Below are 27,849 nucleotides of genomic sequence, written 5' to 3' on the forward strand. Positions count from 1 at the left end.
ATAACTGCAATATCCAATATAAAGGTGGCTTTGCATGACTCCTATTTATGCAGGCACTTGAGGATCCTCGCAATAAGCAAGTGTGAGACGTATCATCCATCCTGTAACTACTTGAGAAGGTATAATGCATTTCTCTCCTACATCCAGGCATCTTTAAATGCTGATTATTCCTGACTGTCAGCACGGCCTGTGGTAGCCACAGGTATTGGAAATAATTGAGAACATCCATCAGATACCTTTGAATTCTAGCACAGTACCATGTGCCTGTTCAAAATTAAAACTGGTAAAAGAAGAAAAACGTGGTGGAGCAGTTTCACAATAGAAAACGCAGATTTAAATTTGCCAGAGCATTTCAGAGTGATCTGTTTGCTTGATCAATATTTTTAATGGTAATAGCAAAATTTAGCATTAAAAATAATATAAGCCATTTCATTTTTAGTTTGTGTAATAGAATATAATCAATTAAAAGTATGATCCAAACAATAATGAAATGAAAAGCATTATTGAGATGAATGGTTTAGTCAAAATTATTTGTCATTTCTCTGAAAGGTTCTTCTAGAATTTTTTAATTCATGGGAAGATAGATATTTTTGACCTTTTTCAGATTCAGCAAGAAGGGGAATTTCATAATAGTGACAGATACTTTGCAGAAATTGTACAGTTAAAATTCTGTGGCAAAGAGCTTTGTTAATATGTTTTGAATGACAGCGGAAATTGTGGTGGAATTATCACAAGAAGAGTGGAGCTGTTCAGCACAGTTTGTGATTTCGGTGAGAGCTCCTGCTTGGAGACCAGCTCAGATTCCCTAGGGATTTCGCAGCTCTAAGGACGGATATCAGGTTGGGCACAGGGATCGCAGGACTAAGCCAGAGGCAGGAGCGGGAGTCAGAGGCTGAACAGGCAGGAGCGGGAATACGAGATGGATGCAAGAACTAACATACAGCTGCGTTACAGCTTGAGCAAAAAGCAAGAACAGGGATAGATTTGAGCAGGTTTTGTTCCTGCGTGGTGTCAAGAGTTGGGCGCTGCAGGAGCTCCCATGGCCAGAGCCCGTATTCTGGTCCCATCAGCCACAGTGTCCAGCAGCAGCATGAGACAGTCTCTGAGTGAACGTGTGTTAATTCTGTTGACTCCCAGTACATCACCATAGGGAAGAGTCCCTTTTTAGCAAATGTGCTTGCAGTAAAAACTTCTATGATACACATTAAATAAACCAAAGGAATTAATAGGCAGAGTTCCTAGACTGGTTTACTCATGATCTCTGAAAGGAAAAGGACAAGTTCTTATTCCACTGGTACTGGAAATAAATTACAGCAAATAGCAGCTATGGAAGCAAACAAAAAGCAAACGAGTCCTGTAAGTTCACCTGACACTAAATAACACTATCATAAAAGCCCCCACATTTGTGAACAGTGACTGTGTGTCCTGGGTTCAGCTGGATAGAGTTAATGTTCACAGGAGCCTGGGAGGAGGCACAGCCAGGACAGCTGACCCAAAGGGGTATTCCATACCATACAATGTCGTGCTCATTGTATAACTGAGGGAGCTGGCCAGGGGAGGGCATTGCTGCTCGGGAGCGGGCTGGGCATCAGTTCTCTGTGTGGTGCACAATTGAACTGTGTATCCCTCACTTCCTATATTCTTTTATTGTTAATATCATTATTGTATATCTCTTCCCTTTGCTGTCTTGTTAAACCGTTTTTATCCCAACCCATGTTGCTGGGTTTTGTTGTTGGTTTTGCCCTATTTTCCTCCCCATCCTCCTGGGCGGGGGAGGAGTGGGCAAGCGGCCGTGTGGTCCTGGTTGCCCGCTGGGACTAAACCATGTCACTCTGAAAAACTTCGCTTTCCTCTTCAGAAAAAGCAAGCACAAGGAAAAAAATGGTTCAAAATACCTGCATCTGTACAATTACCTGCAAAATGGTAAAGGATAATCTCAATGCTATTCATTTTGATACTTTTTCCTTTTTGCTAGATTCAGCTGGTTTAAATAAGCTCAGGAGAAGGCAGTCATTAATATAAACTCCTTGGTTTTTATACAGTATTTAATCCTAAGTGCTTTGGTACTATTGCTAAAATAAGCTGTGCTTTAAGAAAGCATCTGATCTCTTCTCCACACTGGCCACAGAGGTCCAGACAGAAGAATTACAGTACATTTTACTTAAAATCCAATAAGGCGTTTAACTTTGTAATCCAGTTTATATCTGCATTACCTGGGATACTCATAGTGTTTTCCTTTAATGATTTTTACTAGCTAATATAGATACTTCCAGCAACATAGCCAGGAGACCGGGGGATTAACGTAATTTGGGAAAAGGGAGACAGAGTCACATCCAGAGAGACTGTGAGACAGGAGCGGGTTCTTCAGGGACAGCGGAAAGAGGACAAGACTTGTACAGTGGCTGGGGCAGTTCTCTCTTAAACGCCCAAAAACCCCAAACACATTGCTGTATTTCAGTCTCGGTAAAGCAGAACACTTTTTTTTCAAAGTAGCTGCAGAAACTTTAATCTTGATTTGATTGTGTCTGGGTTTTTTATTTGTGAATATTGCAACATCCAGCCTTTGATGTTACCATTGAGCATGGCCTTATCAGGGCCTGAAAACAGCTTCACAGATGATTTTTCTTTTTCTATTGTAGTAGCCTGGTTTGAAATGAACCTAATTGACCTGCTCTAATAATAGGTTTGACTTTAAAGTTTGATCCCAGCTCACAAGGGTTTGCATCTCTTGGTTCTGTCTTTTCAACAGAGATATTTTTCAGCTTCTAAAAGGCTTTTAGCTCGTCCACATGCACAGACAGTACCTAATAGACCCTACCCATTTATTCACTAGTCTCCACAACTGTGAAATGTGATTCTTTTATATTTTACAGCTTTCAAATGCTTTCTATTTTTAGGTCCAAAAGAAAAATCCATTTTTCTTATTTAACTTCTAAAACACTTATTTCGTGGTATTTTACATTCTTCGTGCTTCTGCCCTGGGGCATTTGTACCAAACATGTTTTAAAATGTGCGCGTGATTGATTTGATTTTTGAGGCTGGAACAGGAGGCAGGTTTCACACCCTCTGAAACTGCAGGAGAGTGGTGGGGCCTTATTAGAGAGAAGGACTATGGCGTTTGCCTTGCAAGGAAGAAGCAAAGTGATATTGAAAAGAACGAACATGACGGGCCTTTGAAAAGAACGGGCTGGATTCTTTTCTGTATCCGTGCTGGCCCTGCCAGGTGAGAATCTGGCCCAATATTTTTTCTGTAGTCTGTAACTTGTGTGAGCCGTGAAAAGTCAAGCCAACAACATTTTATTGTCCATACATCTTACTGCATTGATGGGGAAATATGATGATTTATTACTGAGAGGCAGAAATAGATTCTGTATTTGAATTGTCTCTCCATTTCCCCTCCATGGGCCAGCGTAATCGAACGTGTCAGGTCAAAGGACGGAAACTTTTCCTTCCAGGGGAAGGCACTGATTGAACTGTTGAAGTTTGATTCTGCACGTTGCACTCAGGTGCACTGGGTCTTGCTCATTGAAACGGGTCTATTGATGAGAACTAGAGCTCTGTGCTTTACAGACACTGGGCTGGATCTGAACAACCAGACTCCGTGTTTATGCAGTCAAAATTCTCACATCAGTTAATGGGAATTGTGTGAGAACAAGAACTGAGTAAAAAGGGAGGATGGAAGGGTTTGGACCTGTCCCAAATGCCTCAGAGAAGGCTCCGCTTCCTGCCCTCTCTGGTAGAAGTTGGGTGTTGTGAAACAGCCGGTAATGCCAAGACGGTTGGCAAGTGAGCAAGACAGAAATAATAGAATTAAAGGGTAGAAGGACTTTTTGCAATTAAAATTGCATGTACTGGCATTTCTAATATGTGGCAGAGATCCTGCACATTTTACTCCTGAGTAACAAAGAACAGAGCTGTGTATGTCACCATGGAAATGTAAATGGAGCTCCTTTGACAAACAGAGAAATGTATGCCATTCCGTTATGCTCAAATGAACTGTTAGTAGTGGGATGCAAGAGAAGAATGGGATGTCTGTTACAGAAAAGACATGAAGATGCAATTGTAGTACCTTGTTCTCCATTCTGTTATAATTTTTTTAGGAGTTTAAAACATAAAGGGAAAAAAAAAGAGAGGTGTTTTGGTTGGTGGTTGGGTTTTTTTTTCCTAATGGATTGATACAGTATTTATAGCAGGCAGTATAAAATAGCAGTGATCAAACATGTTGCAAAGAGCACAGAGAAGAAAGTATAGATTCATGGTCTATGCTACTTCTGCTTGGGCTATCTGCTTAATTGAAACCAAAAAAGGATGGATATTTATAAATGCAATTTTAAAAGGAGTGGACAGCTGTGTTACAACATCATGAAGTGGAGATTTTTTGTTTAGTTTTTATGATCAACAGATGTTTGATAATTTATCTTCTAATTCTGACTGCACCATTCTTTTCTGTCTTGGGGCACAGTTATGTGTAGAGTACCAGGAAAAAATGGTGAACAGCAGCTTATATTGAGCTCAAGAACTCGTAACTCTTCTAATATTCTGAATATGTCCACTTCAATTCTTGCTATGTGCCATTTGGAACAGGGAGCTAGGTAAATAATATAAAACCTTTTCTGTTTTCTATGTTGCTGCTATAACATATGCTTGTGCTTGATTCCACACAATACTGTGAGGAGTGTCTAGCTCAAACATTTGGGTGTTTGAACTAGAAATGTTTTAGGAGATAAGCAAGGGAGATGGAGTTGCCAAGCCAGTTGCTCCGGAGTCAAAGCATAAAGGCAAAGAAAACAGGGAAAGATTCAAATCCAAACTCTTTATTTACCTTTTAATTCCCTCTGGAGTTACATTTTATGACTGTCATAAGACGAAATAACTTTAAACTCTACAGAAAGCCAATAAACTTTACAGTATCCTGTTTTCCTCTTAGGAATAAGGTTGGACAAGGTTTCTGCAGTTCAGAAAGGAAAACTTTTAATGGTATCTCTTGTTCGCTTAATTTTGCTTGTTTTCATTTCTTTCTAACAGAAGCCACCCAGTAGCTTATTTAAGTCCTCTTCCTGATTTAAATTAAGTCATTTAGAGCAGCTTTGATGCTCCACCCAGCTCATGTTTTGAATGTGAAACCTTAACTATTCTGAAGGCAGTTTGTCACCAAGATATAAGGTGCTTTTCGTAGGTTGCAGAAGAGATTTTTGGGCAAAATCAGTTGATGGAGTAAAGCAAATCATGAGCAACCTGAAGTTCTTCTAGTAACAGAAAAGGCTAGTAAATTAGTAATTGCCTCTGAAATAGAGGCTGTCTAGTGACTAAATCGGCTTATTTAAACATACTCAGGAGTGACCATTACCATATTCTCTATACATTATGAATTAAGTTTATTTTTTAATCATCATTTGTGTAGACTTTTTCCCCCCCAAAGCAAGCGAAGATGATGATGTTTGTTTCCTTAGTACTCAAATGCAACTGATTTTGAAATAGAAATGATGCCAGGCAGCAATATTTCATGGTCACTTGGAACAGAAAGTACCCAGCTGACAATGCAGGGACACTTTAGGGAGACAGAATATTGTACAGCCAGAGTGAACACAGTGCTGGGGAAAGGACTGTGGTAGATTGTGCCATCGCTTTTGACAAGGGATCTATTTTTGCTTTAAAAGTTAGTGTTTCCTTTAAAAGTAAACACTCCGCACCTAGGAAAACAATCCTTTAGGATAACTTCAAGGTAGTTGTTTCCCAAGTACCTTCTGAAGGATCTAATAGTACATCTCCTTTCTGACCAATGCGTCTTACAGCCTAGATTTTGTCTTCATTCCTGATAAATAACAGGATTTTGTATGACTTGATGTTCTAAGGGACTGCAGCATCTCTTCCCCCACCATACCTGTGTACTACTTTATACTCCTTGCTCTTGTCCTTTGGGCTGGTTCTGATGGAGAAGTTGCAGGAGGTTGGCTTGTTACCTCTTCATGGGACGTTAATGGTACAGAAAGTGCAACACTGTGCTGTCTTCTCATATCGGCTTCAGGACACTGCTTGCCAATCAGTGCAGACTTCTGTGCTGAGCTTCATGTTCTGGGAGATGTCTCATGATGCAGCTTTTCTGGCCTGCTCCATATTGTGTTTTTCAGGGGTGATGCTGTTGGTGGTTTTCCCCACAGCGTGTTGAGATGTGCTTATGGGGAAGGCTAAAAATTCTAGAATGAGGCAGAATGAAACTAAGGAGTGATTTCCCTCGCACAATCCAGTAGTAGATATGAGGTGGGTTTGGAGCTGCTATCCGGTAGCGGAGGGAAGCACCGTGCCCATGATGGTTCTGGTGTGAATGGTGCTTGGAGTCTCATGCCCAGCTGGATTTGGTGTTGCAGCTTTGTGGGAATGAGAATTCTGTGGGGCTGTGGTTGTAGCAGGAGAAGGAAGAGCACAGAAGTACATTTGAAGAGATACATTTGCAGGGTTAATATGGAGCCGCTTTTAGAGTAAGTACGCCCTAGTTATACTGTCATCCCAAAGGAGCTGCTGTGCCTTGCATTGTGCATGCCAAAATAAAGTATGCTCTTCATCTCAAGTTATTTTTTTATGATACCTACAGTTCAGCATAAAGCACACTACAAAATTAATACCATTTTGCAGTAATTGTTCTCAACCCAAGGGTTATAAACAACCCTGGATGCATATAACACCTTAAAATCTCCATGCTGTTTAAAGGGTCTCTGTAGCCTAATTTGGGCTACTTATCTCATAAAACACCATCTTAACCCAAAACTGAATGAGTAAATGAAACAGATAGTTCTGATGTTGTTTTTCCTGTATCTGTGGCTGCAATAAACACGTTTGCTTTGCAATATAGTTGAATTTTGCACCCATCTGCCCCTACCTTGTGCTGGGTTTTACAATAGGAAGGTGAACAGAGCTGGCATGTGGTTAGGGACAGGGACACAGGCTGGGGAAGCAGCTCACGAGGAGGGATGTATAAGCAACAAGTGTGCCTTCTGCCTTTAGGATTTGTTACTGCAAGGACATAAACCAGCAGCACTTTTATGGCACTTTCATGCTGTAGTGAGTGACTTGAGAATGAAAGGATTAAAACACAACAGGCAGAAGGAGAGCTGTGGTTTCTAACTCCTCCCAAAACAGTCATGAAGAGCTGGATACAGAAAAATAAGATTTAAATTCCTCCCTGAGCAGTTCATAAGATAATGCGGTTCATTCTATTTAATAATAGATTTTTCTCCTGTTGCATAGATTTTACAGAAGGACTTGGTGAACATAGCAAATCCACGTTAGCACACCAGTTTTCCCTGCCTGTGTTTCTAATACCTCTTGCTGTGACCTGGTGAAGAAGAGTTTTAGCACAGTGCCTCTTGTCTTCAGCTGTATTTTTTTTTGCCAAAGCTTTTCTGCCTTGGCTCTCTACTGAGGTCACATTTGGATGTCTGATTTTTCATTTATTTTTACTGAATCTCATAGGTGCCTTCATTCTTTGGAAAGGACTGGTTGTGCAGTTCGCCAAAGAGATAAATTAGATCTAGGGTCTATCGTGCACACAGAAGCACCTGAAAAACACCAGTTTTAAAGGGGACGTGACACTGGTTGTATGAACTCAGTTCTGCCTGGAGTCTAAAAAGAACTTCTGGCTGCCGAACAGCCTTTGAGGAGAGAACAAGAAAATTAATCCATATGAGCCCAGAATTGCTGTGGGTTTGTGCTCTATTGCTGTGCGTGGATTTGTGATATAATATAGTGAGAGCATCATCAAAATAGAGTGGGGATGTGGTTTTTGGTCACCTAGAACAATGAGATGTTAAATGGTGTTACTCATGTTCCAGAAGGGTTACTCACATAGAAATAATATGCCAAAGATAGGGATAAGATTGAAAGGATTTTAGGGATAACAAAGAAAGTCCATCCCCAACTCTCTGTGAAATAAACAGTTCAACATAGTTCCTGCGATACTGATGTCATATCACAAAAATTAATGGAATTTATACGAGTGGCATTTCAGCTGTCAGATTCATCAGGGAGAAACTAGTTCTCAAGGTTAACTAGTGCCTGATTGGAAGTGGAGAGATGTGCTGAAGCGGCGTGGGCACGGGCGCGGGTCGCTGTGAGCAATCTCACCCTGCAAACCTTGACTCTGAATTTGCTCTCTCTAAAGGAAAACGGAGCTTTCAAGGCTCTCAGTCGGGCACTATTCACAAGGAAAGTCTTCGTTTCAGAAAAGGAGAAGGGAACTTGCCTAGAAAAGACTAGTGTGGAGACACAAAAAGAGCAGCCAATTTTGTGCATTGTCTGTTAGGCAAGGATATAATAAATGAATCAATGGCATGGCTTTCTGTTAATTGTGGGGAAGGCAGCATTACAACATGGGTCTTAGCAAGTTTTGTGTTGGCTCTTTTTTTCAGAATGATTTCCTGTAATGATGGTATTCAAAAGAAATAGCGAGATTATTCCCTATACTTCAAAGCACCATTTTCAGCTGAATCTCACTCTAGGCAGAGTAGGAAAAGGACACAGTGATGAAGAGGAAATTACAGGAATGGACAAACTCAAGCTATCTCAAAGACTTTATATAATAAGAATCAAAATATGAAAGTTGTCTGTATCATTTTTGATAACGTGGCTCACATGGACCTCTAAAGCCTCACAGCAGAATACAGTAGCATGAAATATATGAGGGTCCGGAACAGTAAAGTCCAGGAGAAAAACTGCACAGCGGATTTCTCTAGCAAGAACTAAAGAACCATTCTACCATCATCTTTCTCATTTTCTAAAGATGACAGTTTTTGCCATCTTGGTAACCTGGGCAGCTAGGCTTGCAGGAGACCTGCTGTGTGCAGAATTGTTGTTATTATAAATAATAATACAATTATTAATATTAACAATAATATGTACCAGAACATCAGGTACAGACCTGAATTAATAGCGCTGCTGAAGCTAGACAGAAATGTTATACTCTGATGAATAACATTTTATCTGATATTTTTAGAACATCAGAAAAAGCTCGTGGATCAGATAAAGATTTTAATTCTCAAAACATCACGCTACTTCAAAAATAGACCACAAGCAATTTTCCCTTTGATCTGTTCTCTGAATGGGAATTTCCTACATGTTGGCTGCCCATGGGCAGGGTGAGATGCAATAGGTGGCACACACTTTATTTCCCAACTTTTTCTGTCTTAGTATCAGAAATGTGGTGTTAGGCACTAGGTTTGCAAGTGCAGACACATCTGTGAATGACAACCTGTTCTGTATTTGGAAAGCTAGAAAATTCTCATTGAACTAGACAGCGAGAGAACTTTTCAGAGAGTAATTATAGGAAAAGGTTCCAATTCACTGAATCTTTCTTTCCCGTGTGTTTGAACACCAGGAATACAGAAGAGCTTTTTGTATGTGTACATTTGTAGCTAGACAAAATGTTTTACTGACTTCTACCCACTAGAAATTAGTATCTCATTTGTTCTATTTAACTGCCCAAAGGATCCACTACAGTCAGGAGCTGACAGATACCAAGGATCTACAAAGATTTGTTGAGAGGAGCTGAACAAATGCTTGAAAATCATGGAAAAAAAGAAGGAAGAGAGAAGTAAGAACAAACTTGGGACGATTACATTGTTAAATGAAGGGAGGTTGACAGACATGGCATTGTCAGTAGATTGTGTTATAGCAGTAAAACACAATCAACTGATTCTGTTCTGATTTACATCTGTATACATCTGAGGTAATTTATGGCAATCGCAGAAGAATTGTGGGTTGCATTTTGAGCAAGTTAGATCAGTATCTGCTGCACTAATCACAGCCTGAAGTTCTAAACCTTCCTACTGCAAGTTATAAAGAAATATTTTTATATTGTCATTCACAAACAGATGCTAAAGTTGCCGCCTTTCACAGGCTTTTTCACTGACTTTCTCATATGAAAATACTAGTATACTGATCACAGAGAAACACTAACAAAATAAAACATAGAGCACAATAGTCTTTTGGTGCCAGAACTGCATAGCAGGGCTCTTCACAATAAAGTGTTCTTATCTGATAAAAGATTCCACAACTAAATTCATTCATAAAATGGAGATTAAACAATTTTCTTGTAACTCTTCTTCTTTCCAGAAGGATCATGACAGCACTAATGAATGTTAAGTAGACTGAGAAATGATTTGCGGAATATCTGCGGGAGATCTCAGATACATGTGGCTTATAGAAAAAGCGTCGTAGCACCTACCACGTCATGTGTCGTGTCAGATGAAAAAAATCTTCCTTCAATTCCCCAGGCATTTCAAATAGAATTACTCTAAACACAATGGGTGAAGAATCCTATTAGCTACAAGTCAAGTGTTCAAACCCCTTCTTTTATCTCCTTCTTTTTCATGATATTGGGCAAAAGTGCAATTGTTTTGAGTCCTATATTTAAATAATAATTCAAACTGAAGCCGTTGGAACATGTGAGACACACGGTGCCGCAAACCAGGTGGCTCAGCTTGAGCGGGACAGCAGACAAGGAGCCTTCCTCTGCTGGATGTGTGATCCAGGCTCAATCCCACCCTTTAGTGTTCAGACCTAGCCAGTGCTAGGGCTCTCTTAGCAGACAAAAAGAAGTTAAAAGCCTTGACTTGTCCCTGTATACATTCATGGACTTGCCCGAACATGGAACTGAGGAAGGACATGTGGATTGTAAAAGGATTTTGATAGATTTGGAGAATTTATGAGGCTGGGCATGTTGACCTTATTATGAACTGTATATAGAGTACAGTTAGCTTAGTAGTGAAATGTCTGCAATACCCACAGGAAGGAAAACAATAGCTCATGATAGGCATCTTTTTGCAAATACTTGAGTTAAAGGGTAATACCAAAACTATTAATTTTGCTGTTTTTGCTGTTGCTGTGAACCTACAAAACTTGTCCCATAATGGAGACTAACAAAAGACTTGACTGTGGCTGAAGGAGAGAGATTTACTTGTTATAGAAGAAGAGCTACCAGGGAACAAACTAAAACATGAAGCTTGTTTGAAAGTACCTGGAAAAGTTGGTCTTGCTTGTGTTGCCATCAAGCTGGAGAGGTGTAAGTACACTAGGCAAGCACATACAGTGCTTGGCAGTCTCAGGAACCTGTGATTATACATTTCATTTCCACTGCTAATGTATATGGTATTTTGTACTTAAATGGATTTTCTGACCAGTATACACATCTCTCAAATGGGAAAATATAAGTGTTTGAATTACGGTGAATAGACTGCGTAGTTATACGCAGACTTTGATGATTTCTCAGAAGTTTTCACATTTCTTCCCAAAAGAGATAAACTGTCTGACAGCTGGGGATGAATACTATCTGAAAACTAACAAAGGGAGCACGTCCACCTAACTGCAGATCCATAACAGAGATGCATCTATTCGATGAGCTCTCTGTAGTGCGTGCTCAGCCCCCATCCTGAGTGCTTGTCTCCAAGCCCTGAATGGGGGAGGGAGGACTAGTTTTTGTTACATATGAGATTTTCATTAGGTTAAAGTAATATTAAATTAAAGCAAATGTTTCTTTTGCCCAGAGCAGGAGAACTTCAACTCTAGAAACTGCAAACCCAAACTTCCAAGAGACTGACTGACGGCTGTTCTTTTCACTGCTTCGAAGAAAGTCATAGGCACTACACCAATATCAACTCTTAGGTCAATTTGTGAAGGAAGACACGCAAAACCAGTCAAAAAGGGCAGTCAAGCAAATTAAAATCACTGATGCCAAAACAAAATCCTCAAAGGTCAGATGCTAGGCAAAATGGTCACATTGGAAGGCAACGTACCATAGCACTTGTACTAGCTAAAAGAGAATTCAAGAGGAATCATATTAAAAAAGATGAAAGAAGAAAATAGAAATGTAGCAAAATAAGAGGAAAAGAAAGCCATATAGCACTACAACAAGAGGGAGAGTTTTAAACTCCAGTGTAGTCTTAGTGCTAACATATGGCTGCGAGAGCTGGAGCTACCCGAAGTGTAAAATCAGACACCGTAAAAAGCAAATGTATATAATTCTATACAATTCTGATTTCAGATAAATATACTTTTAACCAGCATGGAGAGACAAGAAAACAAAATCACCAGCAAGCAGCTTATCTCCCTCAGTATGAAGAGCACACTCGGTAGATGCTTCGGGTGCCCGCGCACGGATGCTCACCCAGAGCTGTCAGATGCAAACTTTCCTGCGTTGCAAAAAGAGGCTGTGCAAGAAAAGCCCTCGGCAAAGCCATTAGCAAGCAGGATGCATTAGCAAAGCAGTCACAGCTCTGTAGGGCGCTTGGAGACAGCAGCAAATGGCAGGGGTAGAGAAGACTAGTCTCTGACCCATTCGCTTACATTGGCAAGGAGTTATTAAGCCAAATAGGATCATGAAAATGGCCACATCCTTCAATCAAAATAGCCAATTTCTTAGTTAATTCAAGTTAACAGAATCTTCTGCTAAAACTTTGAATTCTCTGGCACTTGCAGTTACTCAAAGCTGTCTAATAACTGCATCATTCGTATAGTTATTTTCTACAGAGAACAGAACTTACCAGAAATGTCAAGATGCTTTAATAGTATATAGAAGATCAGCAGGTGAGGGCCATGGGTTCAGTGTATCCCAGTTTACTTGCTGAGTGTAGTGTGAAATGCATCCCCCCCCATGGCTTTGAGGGACCACCAATCTATATGAATTTGAGCACCCTTCATCTCTGTAAGCCAAAGTCTTTTCAGTTTCTCCATTGGACGTACATGAAGGTATCAGTAGCAGACTCAGTTGCTTTCAGGAGCTGTGCTAAGCAGTTCTGCTTTGGAAGAATTTATTCTGTGAAGTAAATAAATAATTAAACCTGACAAACGTGGGGTTTTTTTTCAGAACTCTGAGGAGCTGCACATCGCCTGCTGGCACTTCTGAATTCTGAGAGCTGCATATCGAATTGTTTCTGCTCTCCTGTATTTTGCTTCCCTTTCAAAGCTTTTTCTACTGCAATTTGTAAAACATCTTGTGAGCAATTCCTCTGCTTGCAGTCTTGCCTGTCACATTGCTTTTCCTTCACAAATAGTATGAGGAAATAGAGAATGACTGTCTGGGATGATATAGGTTCTTTTGTTGCTATTACATATATGGACAGACTTCTGTTGTAAACTGGTTACCACCTGTTTTCTTCTGAAAATGGAAAAGCAGTTTTCTTCTTTCTTACAAAATGCATGAAACATCTAATTAATTTTGCTCATATCCACTCATTTACATAACAAATCCTCATAGGACCACATGCTGAAATCTTAGTCAAAATTCTCAGTAATCCATTAAGACTTTGCATGTGTTTAATAGTAGTGTTATAATGATTTGGAAAGGGGGGGCCCCGGGAGGGGGTGGGTAATGTCATGGTGTGAAAATAATTCCAAGAAATCCTCTGAGATCAAGTCTTCCAGAACATTTGCTTCTCAAATCTTGTGGCTTGAATGTTTTGTACCACCGAGTTGTTCCTCTTGCAGATGGTTTGGACACAGTTGCTTCCAGTCTTTATACTTTTGTTTCTTCCAGGGAATTTGGAGTCTGATACAGGTTGCCCCATAGAGCCTGGGAAGGTGTATTCTACCTCCAGCTCTGCAAAATCAATGAGAACCATTGTGGAGGGGCTGAAGTCTTGTTGATAACTTTTGAAATCTGGAGTTTTCACTCTTCACTCTTTTACTTTTTATCTCCCAGCAATGCACAAAGGATGAGTAAATAAATACGCTTCCTTCTGCCCCATCAAAATGTTACAAACTCTTTCCGTACCGTCTCAATAAGTTATTTGTCATATTGAGAGCTATAAGACATTTGTGCCACAAACACCATTCTTCCTGTGTTTGTTCTTTGATCAGGGAAGTATCAAGCCAACAACATTCCTATTTTGGCTCTGCTGGGACATTGAACAGAACGGCACAGGTGAACGGTTTAGCCCCAAAAGAAACTGGTGCTTAATTATAACTAAATTCAAACATTTCAAACTTTGCATCCTTTCCCAAATCCTTGGCTTTTCCTTTAGATCCATCAGTCAGTCCTCCATTGGGTATGTTCTATTTTCCAGCACTTTGTCATTTATGATAATAAAATACACAGTCATGAATCTGCCTAGAGGAGGCTTTTGAATAAATCTGTGCACATTTATAAATTCAGGTGAACATATAAGTCTTAATATCCTGCATGGTTACATGATATGATAAATAATCGTCATTGACTTGCCTCATTTTTAATTTCAGTGACACAAGACTTGTTGCCATACATTTGAATAGCAGAAAGAGTAACAAGACACAGCAGAATACAGTGGTTTGTTGGGATTTGTGGGGTTTCTTTTATGGTGGATATCAAATACTTTTTTACACCTTGCGAAGAGCATTTATCCGCAGAACTATTAAGGGGAAAATGAATTGTGTAAAACACAGTGTTTAATTATTCTGTTTAGTCAGTGACATGCTGGGAATATGGGTCTGAGGAGCCACAGCCAGATAGCGCAGCCTTAAGGAAAGCTTTGAATGGTTGCACTTCTTCATGCTCAAGGAAACCAACCATGTGGTGTTGGGAGCAGAGTGGACTGTCCCTGTCCTCATCTGCCTGGGGCTGATAACCCGGGGAGGTGACCATCCCTTGGAGAGGGGCTCTGTTGTAGGTTCTTGGGACTTCAGATGGAACGGGCAGTGCTCGGCACCTTGGAATGACCAAACAGTAGCCTATGAACTGGAAAGCAGACAATTTAGTTAATCATTGGTCACAAATGAAGAAAGAAATATGGGAGAAAAGCAGTGTGGCGGTCACGGCTGAGCACAGGCAGGTGGATTTTAACCATTTATAGGAGCCTCCCTATGGACTGTGATGGATTTCAGGGCAGGCCATATGTGACTGTTAAATTGGCTTCAACAAACCAAAATTACCTGTAGCAAAATTTGATTTTTCATTGAAAATCTATTTTTTTTTAATCTAAAGCACTTGAATTCTTTCAGATAAAACAAGTGAAAAAAGAACTGTCAGTTCCAGAACAAATAGCTGATCTTTTCCACAGAAAGTAACTGCATCCTACATTTTTTTTTTCTGAAACTGTTATTCTCCAATTAAAAAGACTGTCAATAATGAAATACAATCTAACAATTATGACAAATTCTCTTGTTCATTTAGATTCTGAAATGTTGCGGTATTGTACCTCTTCACAAAACTGCTTTGCAAAGAGCAGATGAGTTTGGTTCTTGGCAAGTGACTTTTCATTGCATCAATTTATAACCCATCTTGGAGACAAAATGGCTTGTGGTTTTTAGGCTTTTTAGCTCTAGTGGCTAATTTCCTGAGTTTTCCAGCCCCTCTGCTCTCTGTCCTTCAGTGAGATTCTAGATCTCAACACTCAGTTCGGTGAACTGATATTATTAATGCTCAAACTAAGAAAAAGGGCTGTATTGAAAGAGGGTGGTATCGTGACAGCTACCAAGACAGTACGTGTCCCAGAGCCAGTGTGGTCTAAACAGTCTGTCTGAGGAACAGGCAGGGAAGCACACACGTGTGGGAGTAGTTCAGTGCCAGAGATGCTTGGTAGATCAGTTTGACTTCACTTGGGAGCAAATCACAGTCCTGCCCCGAGTCCCACCGTGTCCCACCAGGAGAATCTGCACAGATCAATACTTGGGCAGCCACCTTCTGAAATGCCAAGAAACTTAGAAAATGAGTGCTAACTATGGTATCCGAGTGCAAGTAAAGGCCTTTAATATCCCATAATATGTCGCTACCCTAAAGTAATTCCAACCAGGTAACTGGTTAATTGGATATTTCTAACTAAATGCTTGTGTAATTTTGAAGGAGTATTTTTCCCAAGGTGGTCATAAATTATAAAGGTAGATAGACTTAGGCAATTACCATTTGGAAGGGTAGATGTTGTCACCATTAAAAGTGGGTACTTAGGACATATAATAGCTGTGTCACGTTCATCACAGCGTCTCAGGGACAGGCCGCTGAAATGCAGTGAGAAGGCTATTAATGCAGAAAGGTTTTAAAACTGCCATCAGATCTCTTGTAGTGAGTGCCGGTGCTTTACATAAGAATTGCGTGCACTGCTGATAAGGTAGCTTGTCTGAGCTCAAATCATTGGAGAACAATGAAATATGATAAATGATTGCCAGGTGCTGCCATTTTCAAAGTAGAGACACAAACTTAATGTAATAGAGCTAAGACAATTCACAGAAACTTCAAGGGGGGGACCCCTTCAAGTATTGTGTAATTCTGACACTCAATCAATGTAGATGATACTGGATTTTTTACAGGCAATAACAGGTTTATTTTCCATGCATCCAAAACCATCTATATGTGGAACATACAGTCTATACTGAAAAATAATATTATATATCTAACTTATTCATAATTATTATTTAGAACAGCTCCACTCATTATAGAGACTTCCACAAAACAATACCAGACCATCTGTACTGAGCAATTGCAGTTGTTATTAACTTGGTTCGTGGTCGAGGATGCACAGCACCATTGAAAATGATGCCTGAATGAAGTTCAAATTGAACGCATCAGCAGAGGAGGCATTTAGAGTGAAGTATAATTTTGATTTTAGAATAGAAAATTGTTATGAATATTGTATACTTTTATGTTCAGGAAATTTCCATGAGCTCACATGCAGCAGGGTGAAAATACACCTAATTTTTTTCAAAAAGAAAGGAAACACCTGTTTGGGGACCAATTATGAACTTCGTAGAACTATCAGTCCTAATTACTAAATAGCTACAGGATTCTCATTTAAGCAAAATCAACCATACTTGAAAACTAAACTTAGGATGTAAATGATGCAATCATTCATAATTCATGCTGCCACGGCACACAAAAGCAGAGCCTACAGTAGGCTGGTTTTAAATCTTTTGTGCAAATTAATACAGCCAATACTAGATTTTAAAAAGCCGCTAAGGCAAAATAGATCTTTTAAGGTTACTGTTTTTTATCCAGTATTTAAAAAACAATCTTAAAGTTGAGTTCATCTGCTTTAAAAGAAAGACATAGCAGAAAAGGCAATGTTATAAGCAGTCTGTCTTGGAGGAGAGTGATCTACGTTTGCTGCTGAACAGAAATATTAGCGGCTAATTAAAAAATGTTGTATTACCATTTGCAAGACCCATACTTACTTGTAACTGGTAAGTTAAATCTTCAGTCTGGCAGTAGATAATATCTACTGCCCATACATTAGTGGAATCAATGATCCAAGGTAATCCAAGGATAATTTCTCAGGCGAGCTAACTGAGGGCAAGACCTCGAGTTCTCAAATACCGCTGCAGCTCTCCTGGGGAAGGGAAGACTCTCGATATCAATCCTTGATTTGCAGGCCTCAGCCTTTTTGCAGGCTAGAATGACCACACAAATGAGTTGTCCAAGCTCGGGCTGAGGTTTGTTGCTGTTACCCTTGTCGATGGAAACTGAATATAACAACTGAATATCAATTCATGTTACATGTCATTTTTATGTGAAATTACTTTCTGAGCTCAAATAAATGCCACCCTATGCATACATAAATATTAACCCCACTGAGAGTTGGTTACTTGCTACAATACTTTCAAAAGTAGCAATTTTATGGTTTATAGTGTTATTCACTTATCATGTGCAAAGTTTAGCTTAGCTGAGAAGTTTAAAGTCTATGGTATTTCTGTGTACCAGTGCTAAATACTTCGTAAGCCACTGTTAATCCTTTGAGTAGCTTGAGAGAGTATTTGCAGTAAAAAAAATGTATTAATCATATTTAGTCCTTTTTTCTGTTTGCAAATTGCTTGAACAGATTGTGAGATCTTCTTATTTGTTTGACATCCGTTATTCTTTGTCAAATATTATGGTGAGGAAAACTGAGCCTACTGTTTGATCACAATTTGCTAGCTGATGTTGTAAATATATATATATCAATATAATGTACTCCTATACATATGATTTCATATGCCATCTGTGTGATCCATCACTTCAGAAAATATTCAGTTCCCCGAGCCTCAATGTTTTTTCAGCACAAAATGCTACGTTTCTCCACAATCTCTTTCCATGGTGTGCGAGTTTGACTGAAAGCACGTAAATGCTGTCCTGCAGTTAGAAACCTTTTCGTAGCATGGTTGTTGTTTGGATTTAGTTTGAGAACAAGAAGATAACACCCTGGGACAGAATTAATGTTTTTCTCCAAGCAACTTTTCAATGGTTTTGAGTTGAAACCAAGAGAATGTAAGAACTTATGGTCATCTCAGGTGTTGTCTGGGAGCCAAGGTCTTTCTGGGCTCTCGGTCTGCAGGTGTGAGGAATTGCATTAAGTATCTTCTCTTTTATATTCTATTTTCATTTTACATACATATTAGTAGTAGTAGTATATTAGTATTATTTTGTTTTATTATTAAACTATGTTCATCTCAGTCCATGCACTTGTCTCTTCCCTTTCGATTCTGTCCCTATATGGTGGCTGTTGGTGGAACGAGTGAGCGGCTATTGTGGTTTTGATTGCTAACTGCGATTAAATCACAACATGCAGACATTCCCAGCAATAAAACTGGTTTTCATCTGGATTCTACACCATGTAACCACTTGGAGTCTGGTAATGTCATGGTGACAGTGTCCAATCTAGTGTCGATCAGATCCATGCTGGCCAGCAGTCTCAGTGGTCCATATGTACATAGCGCTCACAGGATGACTGATACACACTGTCCCGAAAAATCTCTTTGGCATTAAAGGTGATTTAGGAACTCCTGGTTACTCTTGTTTACTCCTGATTGTACAAATTAAGTCTAGTAATATCATGTATTGCTTCCATCTTTGTATTCGCACCAGCAAACCCCATTAAATGGGGCCTTCTTGCAGATGGCCCCTGTGCAACTACGTCTTTGGTTGATGATAAATGGTAACAAAGGAAGTTCCAGATTGCAGCAAACCACGGGTTCTTGTCCTTCCTGTCATATTGAATACCTATATACTCATTCAGCCTTTTACTTGAAGTTTGCGAAGATGTGAATTGCCTAAAGGATGTGCTGAGATTTTTAATTTAGCTCTGATTACTTCAACAAACACAATGCATTTGCATTTTCAGGGCAGGAAAAACAATGCTTAAATGAAACTCAGGCCTATATTTTGCAAATCTGCAAATTATTTGAACTGTTACTGGTTGCTTGAGAATTCATTAAAGAATAATGGGATTAAAAAACAGCAAGCCACAGTATTCCTTCATAATTTGAAAATATAATATTACAGATAATCAAATGTAATTGTCCAGAGGTTTAAGGAAATGTTTCAACAGACAATAATTTATATAACAAGAAAGAAAACCTCATTGTCCACTTAGAAGGGTTAGAGGTGAAGAAGTGGGAACATAAACTATGCTATGCAATCAAATTCTTGACATAATTGCATTTGGTTTTGTGTGCAAAAGCCACATAAGATAATGTGTTCTAAGAGTAGTATTTACTTTAAAAAAATCTCTCTGCATATGTATTAGTAAAGATGAAAGAAACTACGTAAAAGTTCAAACATTCAGCATGTTTAACCATTTATGAGTTGTTTATTAATATTTTATTAACTATTGCTTAAAAGAACAGGAAAAATGCTGCTCACTAATTCAGAGAATGTAAGTGATCTTTAGTTTAATGATTTAACACATAACCTTTAGAAAATTATGAAACATGCCGGTTGCTATGGTAGACACGGATTTCTCTGATGGGATACATGGGAAAGTAATATAATACATATTACATTCTCTTGCATGAAGAATATCATTCCCTTTACATGCCAACTTTTTTCTTCTACAGACTTGATTTCGTATCTTTGCCCTTTCTTACTGGATAGTATTGTTTGCTCGTGGTAGGAATGAATCCAGCAATTGAGTGGCTCCTTTTTGGATGCAGACAACCTTGTGATGCACTTTTTAAAAGTATCTCTTGCATTTATAGCAGTTGAACTGTGACAGATTTTGAAAGATTGTGAAAAAAATATTGCTATTTCTGCCAGCAGGAAGAGTTTTGTGAATGCAAAAGTGGCGCAGAAAACAGAGCTCAAATTCATACCGTGCGGGGTGTTTTTACCACCTTGTATATAACACACTATACATCATAATCTCACCCTAATTTCTGGTTTGCTCTATCGGATATACATTTTCATGCGCCATTCGTAATAACAATAACTAAAACAAATAGTGGTTGTTATTTTGACTGTGATTGTTTTTAAAATGCCAGGTAAGCATAACAGATTGTGGTTTGTCTGTGTAGACTCTGAAACAAATTCTCATTAAAGGGGGTACAACTGAAGTTACTGAAACATATCCAATAATTTGTGTGACTGGAACACTAAAATCTGCTTGTAATCTAAAAGATGTGAAGCTGGTATAAAAATATCAGAGAGGATGGTGCGCTATGGTAAGGACATTTAAATGTATAGACAACCTAAAGAAGAGATGAGCATATCCTTAGCACATAAGTGAAGAAGACAAATAAGGGTTGTATGGGTGAATAAGTTGGGAGAATAATGCTGGAAGTAGCATGAAAACAGTAACAAGAGATCATTAAAGTTCCTGATAGTTCTATATTAAAAGGCCGGTTTTCCCCAAATTGGACGTTCCTAATTTTTACCTGAAATGTTTAGCATGCACAGGTGTGACAATCCCAACTGTTGCGTTTCAAAAGGGGCAAAAGTTTCACGGCTGGAAAATCTGATGAAGACCAAAGAAAATTACAGTGTGTGAATGAAAATTCATCATCAAATGAGGATAGTGCCAGTGAGTTTGGGGAGGGTTAAAGGGGAAACCTCAATCTTTTCTATAAAGGTGTAGATATATGTATCAAATACATACCTTAAAACTCATGGATGAGCTAAAGACTGAGAAAACAGCAGTGAGGGCAGAATGTCCACATGGAAAGAATGTAAATAGCCTGCAGAGCTGCCTTAAAGTGCTTTAAGACAAGCAGGTGCGAAGTTACTTATTCTGGGATGCAGAAACCTGGGCAAAATACATAAGACAAGGTCACCTATTTAGAAGACAGCAAACACATTTCTCCTTCAGGCCAATGTGTGTCTTGTTTGGAGTTACCCAAACAGGCTGTAGATAAGCCAGCTCCTCACTGTGTAGACTAGAGCTATGGCAAAACACGGGCCTAAACAAGCTCATTTATCCTGCAAGAAGTCAAATATAAGCTATGCACAGTACCTCTGCATTGCACTGCAGTATATGATACCGATGTTCTCATATATTTGTAGATATGACTTTCATGTCTAGAAGAGGTATATTTTAATGATGAGCTGTTTCTGATTGCTAACTAGACTTTGCTAAAGTTCCGCACTAGCTCCTCTCTTCCTCAAGGCAAGAAGATGGAAATCAGTAATTTTCATCTTCCAAAATCTACCACAGTTTTCTGCTTCTGTCAAAAATTTGTACAAGGCCTGGAATCTATATTGGGATTGCGGATGAGTGCTGTTTTCTCTGTGAATTTATCCCTTTGCTTTCTACGTGCAAAATAGTCCACATGCAGCCACAGAAAGGCTAACTTTTAACAATGTAGCCTAAGATATATTTGCTGCTATTTACTCCAGTCTCTGTGTATGCTTAGGGTAGAACTATTTGCCTCCAGTTATAATCCTAAGCATCCAAGTTCTAATTCTGGGCTTTGGTTGTCTAACTTGCCAAAGTGTGGGTATTGCACCTAACACAGTGGATAATCTTTGTTCTGAGATCTTAGCTGCCGCTTCTCTCATGGTTTTCATCAAATAATATTAATGTTTGGTGGGTTTATTTAGATTACATGAATCAGTTCATGTCTGTGCTCATTTGGGCTTGCAATAACAATTGTAGAAGAAAACGTGTTTGTAGGCTGGTTTACCTTTCAAATATCTCTCTGTTCTTACATGTATCAATTTTTTCAAAACCTATCTCTAACTTCATGTCTAGGCAGGTTTCTTGTAAAACTGGACATATGTCAGCATTTACTGTCCAGATTATTGTTAACTGATAGTGTCTCTTAAAACAAGAGATAATGCTTAGTTGCCCTTTTACAGGTATTTTATGCCCTGAATATGAAATGAGTTTTAACTTCCAGTTTTGTACCCTTTTTAATCTGAAGTATTATCACAAGAATAACCAGCTTGGAAACAATTCTGATATTGGTGTCTGGTTGTATTCTGCAATCTGAAGCAATTTCATGTGTATTCGCTGAGCCTGATTCTCTAGGACTCTGAGTTTGATATAAGCAAAACAATATTTCATGACTTAGTTAAAGTCATTGGTAGTTAAAGGTAAATAAAATATACATTAGGAAAGACTCAGACCTTTCCATTTTCTTTGCAAAACTTTGTTGTATTCCATTTTTCACATATATTCTGTCTTCTGCTTACTTTACATATTTGGGTAAATGTTGCAACTCTAAGAACTTCAGATTTTTTTAAATGAAAGCTGAAATTTCCGAGCATTATTCTGTAAAAAAATCAATGTGTTTTTCCATTATATCAGTGCACATATAGATTAACTTATATGTTATTTTAAATGTAAATACTGTTCCGCCGTGACAAGGAATGATATTTGAGGCAATGAAATGGCCACTGCAGCTAGAACGTTCAAGAGAATGTGACTGCTTATTTCCTCTTACCATCAAGGAGAAGTAATGAGGGAATGGATATTTAAATTACAGACCTAATAATTCCGCCATCCCCACTTAAAAGTGCAGAGATACTAGTGTTTTCTAGGTAGACATTAGCTCGTCTGTGGGACATGTGTTTCCTGGTTAAAGTAGAAGGGGTTTTGATTGGTTTGGAGTGTTATTGAGTCTAACACGTAGGTTCCAAGCAATGCAAGTACAAGGTCAGCTACATTTTGCAGGAAAAAGATAACATCAAAACCAACATGCAGTGCAGCAAAGATAAACAGTGCCATACAAAGAAGTTCAGGTAGGGGGACAGGGACAGAGACACAAAGCCTGAACCAGTGTAGACAGAAACAAAGAAAGAATAAAGGTGCTTACAGGAGATGTGGAGCCATGGGCAAAACCAAGCACTTCCCATCCCACTGCAGTACCCAGCCAAGAGAAAGGGAAAACCAGCAGCTCCTACAGTGCTTAAGAATACTGAGATTTCCAAGGAACAAGAGGATATCTGCTGTATGACCTTAACTGCTTCAAAACTCTTGATTTGAATGCTCTGCAGGAGACAAAAAGAAAATAAATAAATAAAAAAAAGCTGCTATATTTGCGATTGAGCTATTAGATCACAAACTAACTCAATTGCAGCTGAATCGCAGGACCAGCTGCAAGATGAGCCCCAGAAATATTGATAATATTACAAGAATTACACTAGAGAAATGTAGCTGAAAGCTGGTGATATACAGTATATGTTCTCCGAGTCCTGTAAGCAAAACCAACCTGTTAATAAGAAATCTGTGAAACAGGCAACGCTATCTCTTGGAGTCTGCAAGAGCTGACAGGCAGGAATACCTTGCTGAGCACAAAGAGGAGCAATTTGCTCAGTAAGTGCCATCAAAAATACTCCAAACTGAAAGAGGGAGGACAAGAGCATCCCAGTGTGATGGGGATCACCCACTCCTTCATCTTCGGAAACAAGCACGGGGTGGATCTGCCTCCGAACAGCGGTGATGAAGTTTTTGGTAAACTAGAGGTTGTCATTGGCTCAGAAACACAGAATAGCGAAGACTAATACTGGTCATAAGCAGCCCCTGAGGGGCTTTGCTAACATTTGGGGGTGACCATTTCGTATTAAATTGTACAAGCTCTGCCATCACCTGACTGTTCTCTTCATCCTGTGCTAAGTACCTCTGAAAACAAGTAACTATGGATGCTTCCAGAAAGCATTCTAGTTTACACTGAACTTTAGAATAAATGGAATGAGGCACTTTCCAGGTGTTAAGATCAGAGCAGGTAATAGTTTTATTTCAGGAAACAGAAAGGGCAAGGAAAATATTATGCAGTGTTATGGCATCAAGTCACAGTGACTTCTAATGAAGAAAAGAAAGAACACAAGGCTGGGTGGAGAAAAGCTAACAAGAAGTTTCCCAAGTTTGGAGAGTTATTTTCTTTATCCATCCAAACCCTAATAAAGGTACCTGAAGTATCACTACAAGAGTTAAAAGCACCTTAACACTCTGGGCTCAGTTCACTCCTTTGTCAGTGATTTGCATCCATATTCCTATACCCAGGGCAAGCATCATCCACGACGCTGCAAAATTCCTGCTCCAGTTAATGTTATTTGTACATATTCAGTTAGTATTGTCAGGTAAATGATCTTCTCTTCCCTCCTCTTACACCCCTGAATAACTTACAACTGAGTAGATCAACACTGAGAGTTCAAATCCACTCAGGCAGAGAACAGAACTCGACCTGGATCTCCTACGTACTTCAACATTTACCCAGCATTTAAGATACTAGGAGAAGAAAGATTGATGACCACAACTCTGGCCCATTTGTGAATCTTATCCTGAAAAAAAAACCAAAAGAAAGGAAAGATAATCCAGATTTGTAACTATGTGATGGTACTAAGTGGAACTGCATCTTTTTTGAATTTAGTACATGGAAAAAAATAATTCGCTCAGCTTTTATCAATGATTTTTTTTTAAAGGGAACTAAGCATAAATTGCAGACAATTTAATCATGGATGTTATGAGACAGACACATGCTAACAACTTGAACCAGAGATATTCTCTAGAAACAGCAAGAGAGGGGGGAGCATTCTATTATTTTCCAGTAATGAATATTCAGTTGAGGTAGTTTATGGGACAGTAAGGGATGTGCAAAGCATATAGTGATTGACAGTAATATGAGATTTCAGCCCTATGTGGTCATGGTGTAATTCTGCAAATGGGACTGTAGGCTACAAATACACCAGATGACCTGGCTCCAGTACAGTCAGACAAGAATTGCAATCGGAAAACTGAAGGTACTACAGTCTATTGAAATGCTGCGTTCAGACAATGTTACACTGGAGCGAAACATGAATGATTTGTTGCCAAATGGGAATTTCAGCAAAAGGTATCTTCTCAGTACCCTCAATGTCTGCAGAGCCAGCGGGAATGGCAGCCAAGAGACGGGTGGCGATGGCAGAACGGACAGAAAAGGACCCCACTCCGGGGACCCCGTTCTGGTGGTTCTGGACCATCACAACACGCAGAAATGTTTGTGCTGAAACTGATGTGCTCCAAACAGGATTCTGTTTCCTCTTTGCTGACTGTAGCCCTTGTGGGTTGATCTTGTCCAGCCACCAGCTGCCCACCCAGTCGCTCTCTCACTCCCCTCTTCAACGGACAGGCGACAAAAGAAGATGGACAAAGAAATCAAATGCAATTGCAAAATGGTGACCAACAGCGAGTCCATTCTCAGAAGCAAGGACAGAACAGAGAGCTTTCGTGCTTCGGCTCGTTTGGAAGGCTAGGAAGAAATTTGGCTTGGAAACCTGCAAGACATCACCAAGAAAAATTAAAGCGGTGAAAATGCCGAGGTCAGTCCCCACCACAAGTAATAACACAGTGACAGACTGAACCAGCACACACGGGTTTACAGGAGAGGATGCCCGAACAGAGCGAGAGGGGCTGTGGAAAAGACTTGTCCCTCGGGGGCTCTGGGCTGGCACACAGAGCTCGGCCAGTGGCAAAGGCTGCGGGGCTGGACCTGCACGGGCCGCTGATGGAAAAGGAAGGGGAGAAGGTTTTGGAGAACATACCAGGTAGTCAGCCCCCCGCTGATGGCTGGAAGCCAAGCTGCTGTTGCAGAATCTGAGAAACACAATTGTCACCAGAGGACTTCCAGCAGAAAAAAACAATATGAGTATATATTAGCATGCTCATCCCCAAACAAGTATCCCTTTCCTCTCTAGCAATTCCCTTCTTTATTTGTAGAGGAACCTCTACCTGGAGATACTGGAGAAGGGCGTGATGATTTCCTTAATAGATTATGCTTGAAGATAAGCTGCAAAATAATTTATTTTCTATATGCTTTAGCTTCCATTTATTCCAAAGGGAATGTCTAGATTCTGAACTAGGGTTAGAACTACCCAGATCAACAATTTAATGACTTTTTTTTTTTCTTCAGTGGGAAGGATAGTCAAACAAAGCGATCTAGACCAGACATCATATTGCAACTCTCCAAATATGAGATTTTAATAAACAATAGCAGCAAAACAGAAGCTGCAAAAAGTGAGCTTAAATGTTATATTTAAGCATCAAATTGGGAGACAACTATGTCTGATGTTGGCTGAGAAAGAGAGTATTCTGAGAAGTCATTGTTGCAAAATCTGCGATGCCACAAACCCAAAAGATTTCAGTTTTGCACTGAAGGTAAAAACTAGGGCTGTTGTTGATGAACTCGGACCCCACTGGGGGTGAACCTGACTCGTCTGCTCTGACTGTGTTGCAGGGCTTGCCGCGGAGCAGCGGCACTTTCCGAACGGCGGTTCCACGCTGGGACAGGACCTGCCGTTCCTCGGGAGACAGGTGAGTGGAGCAAAAACACCCGTGCTCACAGGTAACGGGACAGTTCGCCAGGATACAAAGCAGGAGAAGTAAAACGATTTACTTTTCAGAGAGAAATCTCTGCTTGATACCTTTCCCCGCAGCTAAGCCAAATGATTTCTTTATTGATTGCTGAAGAGCATTTGCAGTGTCGGCTGGAGCCGGGGCGGGAGGTGGCTCGGGCGGCTGCCGGATTCCCCGAGACGCGGCCGAGCAGCCCGACAGGTCACCCCGTTACAGCCGCCGCCCCCCAAGCCTCGGGAGAATCGCCACCGGAGCAGCGGGGCTGCGCTACAGCCGGGGGGGCTGCAAGGGACAAAGGCGAGGGGAGAGGCTCGGAGGAAGGAGAATGAGGAAAGGGGACACGGGGGGAGCGGGGACGCGAAAATAAACAGCCAGAAAAACGCCGAGCAGCGAGTGGGGCGGGGGGGCAGAACCGCGGGTGGGGCGGAGGCGGGACGGGGAGGGCGGGCAGGTGCGCGAGGGCGGGCGGGGCCGCCGGGCGGACAATGGGGCGGGGGCGGGCGCAGGTGCGGGGTGGGCCGCGCGGGGCGGCGCGAGGCGGGGTGTGAAGCGCACCCGCGAGGCGGGCCGGGCCGCCCGCCGCTCGCAGCGCCGCGGAGTTTGTTGCGCCGCCAGCCGCGCCCGGAGCCGCGCTCTGCCCTGCCGCAGCCCCCTGTAAGTCTGTCCGTCTTGCCTGTCCGTCGTTCCTGCTCCCGGCGCCGCGGAGTTGGCTCCAGCCGCCCCCTCCCGCGGTGCCGCTGCCCGGCGCGCAGCCGGGATGCCGGGCGCCGCGCGGGGCGGGTCTCGCCTCACGCCCATTGTTCGCGGCACCCCCTAGGCTGGGGTGGGTGCTGGGGGGTGAGCTGGGGCCGAGCTGGGCCGGGGGGGAGGGGGGGTGGCGCGGTTGCCAGCGTCTTGGTGGGTGTTGCGGCGAGCCCCGAGCGGAGGGGCTGCGCACGGCCGCCGCTGGTACGTGTCTCCGCCGGCCACTTCGGGCATTTTGGAGCTCGGCTGCTGTGGCCGTTAATTCTTCTCAGATGTTTCTACTTTCCAATTACATGCTCAGCTGGGGGCTCAGCCCTTTCTACACGGTGGACTGAGGAAATATTTATTTGTTTGTTTATTTATTTTATATGATGTTATCTCCTCCTCGGTTGTCTCGGAGCACAAGCGGACATGCCGTTAAAGGTCTCTCTCCGCAGCATTCGTGAATTCCCTTTGCCATCATAAGGCATGTGCATCTAGAGCAGAGTAAATCAGTGAGATGTACGAGGCAAATGTGCACTCTGTGACTGACAGCGTCTCGCTGAACACAAGCACCTGTGAGCACCCTTTCCCCTTACAAGTCCGTGTCCTGATCACTTTGTTCGCTGCCCCCACAAAGGAGCGTTTCTGTAGC

The 27,849-nt window shown here is 40.9% G+C and overlaps 1 protein-coding gene across 6 annotated transcripts in view; it reads left to right on the forward strand.

Moving 5' to 3' along the window:
• The window catches only part of SEMA6D (semaphorin 6D), a 501,178-nt gene that overhangs the window by 267,747 nt on the left and 205,582 nt on the right, over positions 1-27,849 (forward strand). For 4 of the 6 annotated variants that reach the window (XM_065076441.1, XM_065076444.1, XM_065076437.1 and 1 more), the window contains one exon: positions 26,353-26,429. The gene's annotated coding sequence lies outside the window, so the exon portion shown is untranslated. Of the gene's footprint in view, positions 1-26,352; positions 26,430-27,003; positions 27,126-27,849 lie in introns of those variants that run through there. The other 2 variants (XM_065076438.1, XM_065076445.1) reach the window with 2 other exon arrangements.

The sequence above is a fragment of the Columba livia genome, chromosome 11, assembly GCF_036013475.1.
Source record: "Columba livia isolate bColLiv1 breed racing homer chromosome 11, bColLiv1.pat.W.v2, whole genome shotgun sequence".
In the NCBI taxonomy this organism is placed as follows: domain Eukaryota; kingdom Metazoa; phylum Chordata; class Aves; order Columbiformes; family Columbidae; genus Columba; species Columba livia.